Genomic DNA, 8,030 nt, shown 5'->3' with positions numbered 1-8,030 from the left:
TTTTTTTTTTTCTGGAGAGCAGACATTAAGGTTCCTCATTATCATCATTGTTCCCTGGCCACAAGTTGCTTTTCCCCACTCTCCCCTTTAAGTCCAGATGTTCGCTCCACAACATGCTTCCTTTGTTCCCATCAGGAAAATGCCCTCTTAATGTGTCTCAACATCTGTTTGTGAATTGGTGGAGTACGTATGTGTACACTCTACTCTAAATATTCTAATAAAAATAAGCCGTACAATAATACTTATTAGCGACTTCGCTATTATTCATCATTGTCTGGGAAAAAACCCCAGCAGGAATCTGATGCCTACCCCTAAGAATGTTTCTAATTGCCCAAGTTCACAGTTTCAACTGCGAATATATCACAAACTATGTTCCCGAAATACTTGAATATCATTTCATATTCATCTCACAACATTAGCATGAAGAATAAATGCATCACTCATGAGTCCATTGAGAAGAAATTCAGAATTCAAAATGAATAGGAAGTGAGCCGATACAAGCATGTGGTAAAGACTCTCCACTAACAACCCAGGTTAAATTCAGCTCCTGCCCCAAAATGTAAATTTCAAAAAGACCAAGTCACTTCAATTCACAAACTTATCACCATTTTCGTATTCGTATAGTGTTGGCGCCATTCAAATGCATTAGAGAAAGAGCTCAAAAATATGCGGAGACACTGAATAGATAATTTTTTAAAAAACTCGAATCGTTGAATAATTCATATTCCCTAGTAGGTGTTGGTCCAACTATAAGCCACCGGATTTTGGCGCTAAATGGTAGCTTCATACCAAAAAGGCCAACTTTTGAGAGACTTTTTGAAGAGTTGATGTTATAATAGTCATTAACGTTAATTTGATTAGGAGGTTTTGTTTTATTATTTTTTTTTCCATCCAAACGCTGAAAAAAAATGGCTAAAGCATTGTTTTCTTGACATTATGACATCACAGAATACAAGTTCGCCCAATCACATCATGGTCACTCTGTCGTTGTCATGTGAATGCCCGAAAACATGTTCTCTTTGCTCTACATTGTGTAAATATACAGTACATTTCACTGTGCATATATTGTAAAGTCATATCAGAAGGCGACCATCTTAATGAAGACGCGGTACATATAATATATATATAGCAAATGTTGAGATGCTGGTTTTGGTGTGCGTGTACTGTATATTTTGTCGCCCCGGTAAAGGAGAGTTTGAGAAACTAAAAGAGAGAATTGGACCATCTATCAATGAGTTTTTCCCCTCTCTCCCGTCCATCATTGGTATTTATTAAACCGGAGGCTTTATTTACTGTTGCTGTGTATAATGGATGTCTTACATGTGTCAATGTAAATAAAAAAGTCTATATTAAATAGCAACGTGTGGAAATACTTTCCATCTTCCTACACAGGAATCTCAGGGCATTAATCCAGCGTATGTGTGTGTGACTGTGTGTGGCCGGACGCATTTGGTTCGTCGCGCTTGAGTGCGTGCCAATAGGAGCTTGTCCCACACAACGCATGTCACCAGTAATTCAGATAATCCCTTTGTTGTGAAATGGAGCTTAACGGGCTCTTGCCGTCTAAATGCCAAAACCAGTAGCGCCTTGCGCAAGTTGCCTCAAGTAACGTGTCATTCAGAAGCCAGTTCGCGCAAGTAAATTAATCATGTCTCGTCTGTCCATTCGCCATGAGCGTTTAGTTCCAAATGACTGACTTTTGTATTGTGGAAAATTGACTGGCTTGTATGCAAATGGTCGGTTCTATGTGAAATTACACAATTTCATCTCGGAGAGAGTCAGGGGAACAGCCGAGAGAAGTGATTTTCAGAGAGAACCCAACTCAATATTTTCCATGACGTGAACCCATTCGTGACTGACAACGCTGCGCTCACCAGCAGCTACGCACTTTGTTTATTTTATTGTATTTTAGTTTTTGTCTGAGACTAGGACTCAAACAGTGGAATTGTCAGTCACTCAAAGAAAGTTTTTTAGGAAACCAAATAACTGGCACCCTTTTCTCAAAAGGAGCTCGTTTTTTTTTTCTCGTTTGTTTATCCAAAAGTCTCACGGCGAAAGAAGTGGCTAGATTTGTTGTGAGCTGCTTTTTGATTCACTAGAGAGGTCTGAATCATTATTACGTTTTGTGGAAAAAGTTGCTAAAATGGAAACTAGTCCGTATTTGCTTTCAAGATTTACAGCTTCGGTAAAGGCTGTACAGGGTAACCCGGTTAGCGTTAGCTAGCTCTAACTGGCCAGAAGCTTCAAAACAATAATTCTTCATCTTTGGTTTATTATTGGGGCTTCTGGGAAGTTTTTTTAACCGTAGGGAAAATTGCATACATCAAAGATTGGCAATCCTAACTCTAATAATTTTAGCATGGATATGAAGGCATTGAAAAAGTGTCCACAATTTTTGACATGGAGATAATATGAATAATGGGGCTCGTAAATTCACTGCTGTGGTTTTACTTTGGAATTTGTGTGAACACTAAACAATTCATTAAATCTTTGTCGTACAGAACTACTTGTAAAGCATGATGAATGGGATTATAGTACTTGTGACATTAGCATACAAATGTTTGCTAACGATGGAGCAATGATATATTATTACCCCAGGTACAACACAATCTTTGAGGTTAAAACATCGGGTGTGTAAACAATCTTGTCAACAACACACATTTTGGTCCAGATAAAAATGAAAATATAAAAAAAGCTCATATCACTCCGAGCAAGTGTTGTATATCTGATTTGCGGCTTCTTCCTGTTCGTACACTTGCTGGCTCGGGCCCAGAAGGCAGCATCTGGTTTTGAAGAGAACGTTGTGAGCACAGGGGCGGCCAATCTCACGTGGGCAGCGTCCATTGTTTTCATAAAAGCGCTGATAAGAGATCGAGAAGGAAATCAAGCCACTAAACGTCTGACGATTTTTTAATTTTTATTTTTTGTGGTACCGCCAAGTCATAAAAGGATTACAGTAACGGCGTCATGTCTCTTCATTAAAACACCCATAAACATGTCTGTTCAGTACCTCCCGTCTACACGCTTAATCCCTCCGCTCATAAAAACAAATCTGATCTTTCATTAAATCACATTCATGGCTGTTCATAACATTCTCTCTTTGTAATAACTGATCATATTGACCCTACGGTTTTAGCCTTCCGTGAGGGAAATCCCAGGGAAGAAAAAAAATTCAGTTACAAATATGGAAAAATTTTCAGTTCAAGAACCGGACCAAATGTTATTAATGTTGACATTTCTACTGCTATTTATCTTGGTTTGATTTTTATAGAAGAGGACATTCAAACTGCAGTGCAGACACGAAATGAAATGCTAGTGTTGCCTCTAGTCGTCTTCTGTGAAGAGTAACAAGTTCAAAACTGATTTGATTGTTGCTATGTATACTTGTTTTTTGAATATGTATTTTTTTTTCTTCTTTAAATTACCCCCTCAAAAAAAAACTGACTTCGAATATAGGCCTCCTAAAAAAAAAAAAAAAAGACAGAACAGCGATAAATGTTTAGAATAGGCCTACATACCGGTGTTAAAAACTGTTAGCCCTGTTCGCATAATGTGCCATGAAATAGGAATAGGTCCAAAGAGCTACAGTACATTAGCTACTACTGTATCTCATTATTTTGTATGATGTGTCCTTGTGTGTAAAAAATATTTACATTTTCATGAACAAGTTCCATTTTGTACCGGAATTAACTATACAAATAAAATGGTATATGGACTACCAATGTAATGCGAATGTTAGCATCTAAGCCAATTCCATGCACGATACCAAGCTACATTAGTTTTTACTGTACCTCATTGGATTTTATGGCATGTATACTGTATATATCTACGTATATTTTTTATTTCCATTTTGTCTGGGAAGTAGCACAAGTAACAGATCTCCCAATTCCAAATGTAAAAACAATGCTAGCATCTAGCTCTCTTATGTGACAAGTGGTTTTCTCCCTCCCGTCTCTTGATATGTAAGAAGACGTTAACCCATGTGTACTGTCGCCATGACTGTGTGTGGTGCGACCGCTCAACTGTTCCACTCAACTTGCGGTTGTAAATTCGCCCGGCATGTCACTCTCCTTCCGAGCAGTTAAACGTCTCCTAAGTAAGAAGGAAACAGTTGAAGAAAGAAAGAACAGTTGTGTGGGCAAAAGAACATGTCGCAAGCGGGGCAGCAAGCTAACCTTATTAGCCAGCCGACTATTCAAGAGTTTAAACTGTAAAAACAGCACAAAAGTATGATCCCAGAACATGGTCCTCACATTATTTTTGTTTGTTACGTTCCATAAATGGCTGAAATTGCATCAGCGGCTGTGGCTCTCCTTGCCCATCTGTGAGCCTACCTTATTTGATCCATTTCTTTTTCAGTTCTCTCAAGTGGCAACATATCAAATATAATGAATGGATTTGTGTTTATTAATCATCATTTCGAGATCTTCATGATTACTTTTTTCCATAATGGCCCACACCTATTTGGGGTTGCATCAGCTAGCTCTGTTTTGTTGGCATTCGCGGCACTAGGGGATCATTTGGGGGCAAAAAAAAAAAATTAAACTCCCGTGTCACAGATTCTTGCACCCAAAAAGTATGAGAACTATAATTTATCCCGAGTGTACCCTTATCTGTATCACCTATACTTCATTACAAGTTAGAATCACATTTTGTTGGCCATAAGAATTTTACAATGAATTGATGGCTATTGTTGCAGACAGACTTAACTGCATTATCATAAAGTCAACATAGAGGAGAAAAGAAAATTATATTTGAATGTATTTGCAAAGAGGGCGCATATGGCTCTGAATGGGTCACTTGCCATTATTTTCTGCTCAAGTTGCTCAGGAAACTGTGACCCCCTTGTTGTCTTGGTAGACCTCTCTCGAGGTGGTAGTTAGGGGGATAAGGGGATGTACCTTGGGTACACGAAGGGGGACCGTCTGTTTAGGGATGAGAACTAGCGCTTAGCAGATGGCTGCAGTGCAAACCACGACAAGCCCGATGCGCGAGGGAGTGATTGAAAAGTGCATTTACTGCTGTCAGGAAAGTTTGTGCGGTTACGATGCTTTCGAGAGTGCTGGGAAATACGAGTGAAAATCTCAATTGGTAATTTTTGTAATGGCGGTATTAGTTGGCGACTTGGAGTTTGTCTCGAAGCGCCGGTCACATTAACAGCAGGCATTGTAATTGGCGAGGCGATGGCGAGTTTGATTTTGAGTCATGTGCTTCGATTTGATCTTTGCTGGGCGTGAAATTAGAAGTGGCGTACCTGCATGTGACGAGATCCCTTGCAAGGGCTGGCTCACTCAGATTTGTACCGATACAGTGACTTAGAAATTGGGAACTCAAAACACATTTTTTTTAAATGCTCACATCACCAAATTTGAATACTTTTAAAAATCTTTTTAAGCTATCTTGCACTCATTTGAATGACATCACTTCCCGTGTAGACAGGGACGGCGTTTGGCACGGCATGGCTGCTCTGTCACTCCAGGGCTTGATCCTCATGATTAGGGATGTTTGATCCCACTTTTTTTCCCGATTGATACCAGTGTGAGTACCCAACTCAAGCACTCATTGATGCTGAAACTAAGTAACTGATACCACGAATCATTTTGATCCTAAAATTTCTATTCAACACATAGTTTTAAAGAAAGAATTTTGATTTTATTTTTGACAAAATGAAAAAACAGTCACTGTGCAATAGAGAATTCCAAAATACAACACAAACAACTCGCTCTGAAATTAGTGCTCATTTTTAATAAATTAGCAAAAGTGGCCGATAAAATTGACTACTTCCTGCCTTTTTTTGGTAAAAGTGATATCTGATATTACAATCACTATAATCACTTTACTGGGGAAATTTTTCCGATTGGATCACACAAACGGAAAGATTGACGACGTGTAAGTGGAGCTCATTGAAGTCTATTGTGGTGTCCCACATACAAAGAAACCGGAGATTTAAATAAATAAAAAGAACTGGATACCTCTGTGCTCAGCCTCAATGTTTGATGAGTGGACAGGACAGGTGATATAGCCTCTTGTCCAGTGGAAAATGGCTCAAGGGACACACTCACCCTGTGTTGATGAGTTAAAGAGGTTTCGTTAAAGTTTGACAGGTTGTTTTTTTTGCATGCCACATAATACGTAACCAACAGTGCCAGTTTGATCCTGATTTTGCGATTAAACACATTTCAGAATCGCTCCTAAGTCAGCAATGGTTGTCACCAGGGTGGCAAACAAGGGATGCCTGAAACAAAAGACGGTGAAGCCAGGCTAATTGCTAAGCTATCCTGAGCGACACGTGTTCGTGACACACCAGAAATAAGTGCTATGGTCCACTATTCCAATATGTTTCGCTAGAACCACATTAAAGCAGAACGTATGTGACTTTGAAAAAGAAAATGACAGGGCATTGAAGAGCCTGGAGAGAAAATTATGCACGTCAAGTCAAGTAATGCTACACAACTCGACAGGAGGGGAAACCGCAAATACATGTGTTCCATTGTAGCATACGTCAGCTAGGGAAAATGGCCTTGTAGGTTAAAAGTATATTCATGTAGTATAGTACATATTTAATTATGTTACTAATGTTATTTATTAGTTTTCACAAAACAACTGTGTTTTGATTTTGAATTTGGATCTCCGCAATAAATGTTCTCAAAATTATATGACAGTTGAGCAACTTGGTAGATATGAGCTTCCCAAATGAAAAGTGTTGATAAAATAAAGAGAAACCAAAATATTTGGTATAAGACTCCACCCCTTCCTCCTCCATAATTTGCTCAAACAAACGGAAACGTACCACAAAGGCTAACTGACAGATGACTAGCATGCTTGAGAGGTGATTCCCGTCACATCAATACAAAATATAGCCTCGCACACCTCAAGCCAGAGGCCACTCCCACAAACAGCTGCTCTGAGTCGGATTAAGAGCCGAGCCTGTAAACATCATTTTTTATAGGTGTCAGAATTTGCTCGCGTGAACGTTGACGCTAAACGCACACGAGCGACGGATTTCGAATTATGGCCACGTTAACTGATTTATACACCGACTTAAGAAATGGGTCAAAGTTGAATAGGGTCCCCCCCCCCCCAAAAAAAAGTCAAGCAAAATGTACTCAAGTATGAGAAATATTACTTGGGTTATATTAAAAAGTAGTCCTCAATAATAATTAAGTATGAATACAAAGAAAGAACTCAATGCAAAAAAAGTGCTCACTGGTGAACAATTTCTGATGTTAGGTAAGAAATAGTCTAACCTACTTACATTCTTTGAAATAGTCCCTTCGGTTCCCAGAAGGAGATTGTGTGTTTTCATTTGTAATTGGTTCATCGATTTAGCCTGGTCCATCTTTTGAAGCACTAAACACATCATCACTGAGGTTAACCTTAACCAAAGCGCAAAAATCCGCTTAGCCGTTACGAAAATGAAGGAATGGTGAGACATTCTGCCGTCATTTGCAAACAAGGCGCAGTGTTAGAATCCATTGTGTCTGTCCACTGCGCAAACCTCTCCCTCAGTTCTGTTTTTTTTGGTTTGTTTTCCTTTTCCTTAATTCGGTGTGGGTGTCTCCCCAATCATTGCACCTGTCTCACCTGCACACCTGCCAGTCTTCACCTCGTCAGTACGCCTTGGTTTGGTCTCTCTGACTCCCTTTGGTTCCTGCCTCCTTAACCTGTTGCTCTGCCCGACAATAAACATAATAAAAGTAATGAGCTCATTGGGTTCGCCTGCAAGTCCTGAGCTTAGCTTAGCTTAGTTTAAGACAAGCTAAGCTAAGCTAAGCTAAGCTAAGCTAAGCTAAGCTAAGCTAAACTAAACTAAACTAAACTAAACTAAACTAAACTAAACTAAACTAAACTAAACTAAGCTAAGCTAAGATGAAAACGCAGCAGTGCTTTCGGTTTGAATTAACAGCGCAGTTACAACAGCCCCGGACATATTTCCTTTCCCGTTTCCACATCCACATGACCAACTCTTGCTATTCTTCTAACGCCCGCGCAATGCTGATATTAAGATATCCTTTATTTGTCCTACACTG

At 39.3% G+C, this 8,030-nt stretch overlaps 1 long non-coding RNA gene across 1 annotated transcript in view; it reads right to left on the bottom strand.

Moving 5' to 3' along the window:
- The window catches only part of LOC127606071 (uncharacterized), a 29,950-nt gene extending 22,165 nt beyond the window's left edge, over positions 1 to 7,785 (bottom strand). The window contains exons 1-2 of the long non-coding RNA XR_007963729.1: positions 7,248 to 7,785; positions 5,973 to 6,063 (exon numbers count right to left, since the gene is read on the bottom strand). This is a non-coding gene — a long non-coding RNA (uncharacterized LOC127606071). The remainder of the gene's footprint in view (positions 1 to 5,972; positions 6,064 to 7,247) is intronic.
- Positions 7,786 to 8,030: the final 245 nt, after the last annotated feature.

Source organism: Hippocampus zosterae, chromosome 8 (genome assembly GCF_025434085.1).
Source record: "Hippocampus zosterae strain Florida chromosome 8, ASM2543408v3, whole genome shotgun sequence".
Lineage (NCBI taxonomy): Eukaryota > Metazoa > Chordata > Actinopteri > Syngnathiformes > Syngnathidae > Hippocampus > Hippocampus zosterae.
The sequence above is the reverse complement of the archived record's forward strand: the minus strand, read 5'-3'. Positions and strand labels throughout refer to the sequence as shown.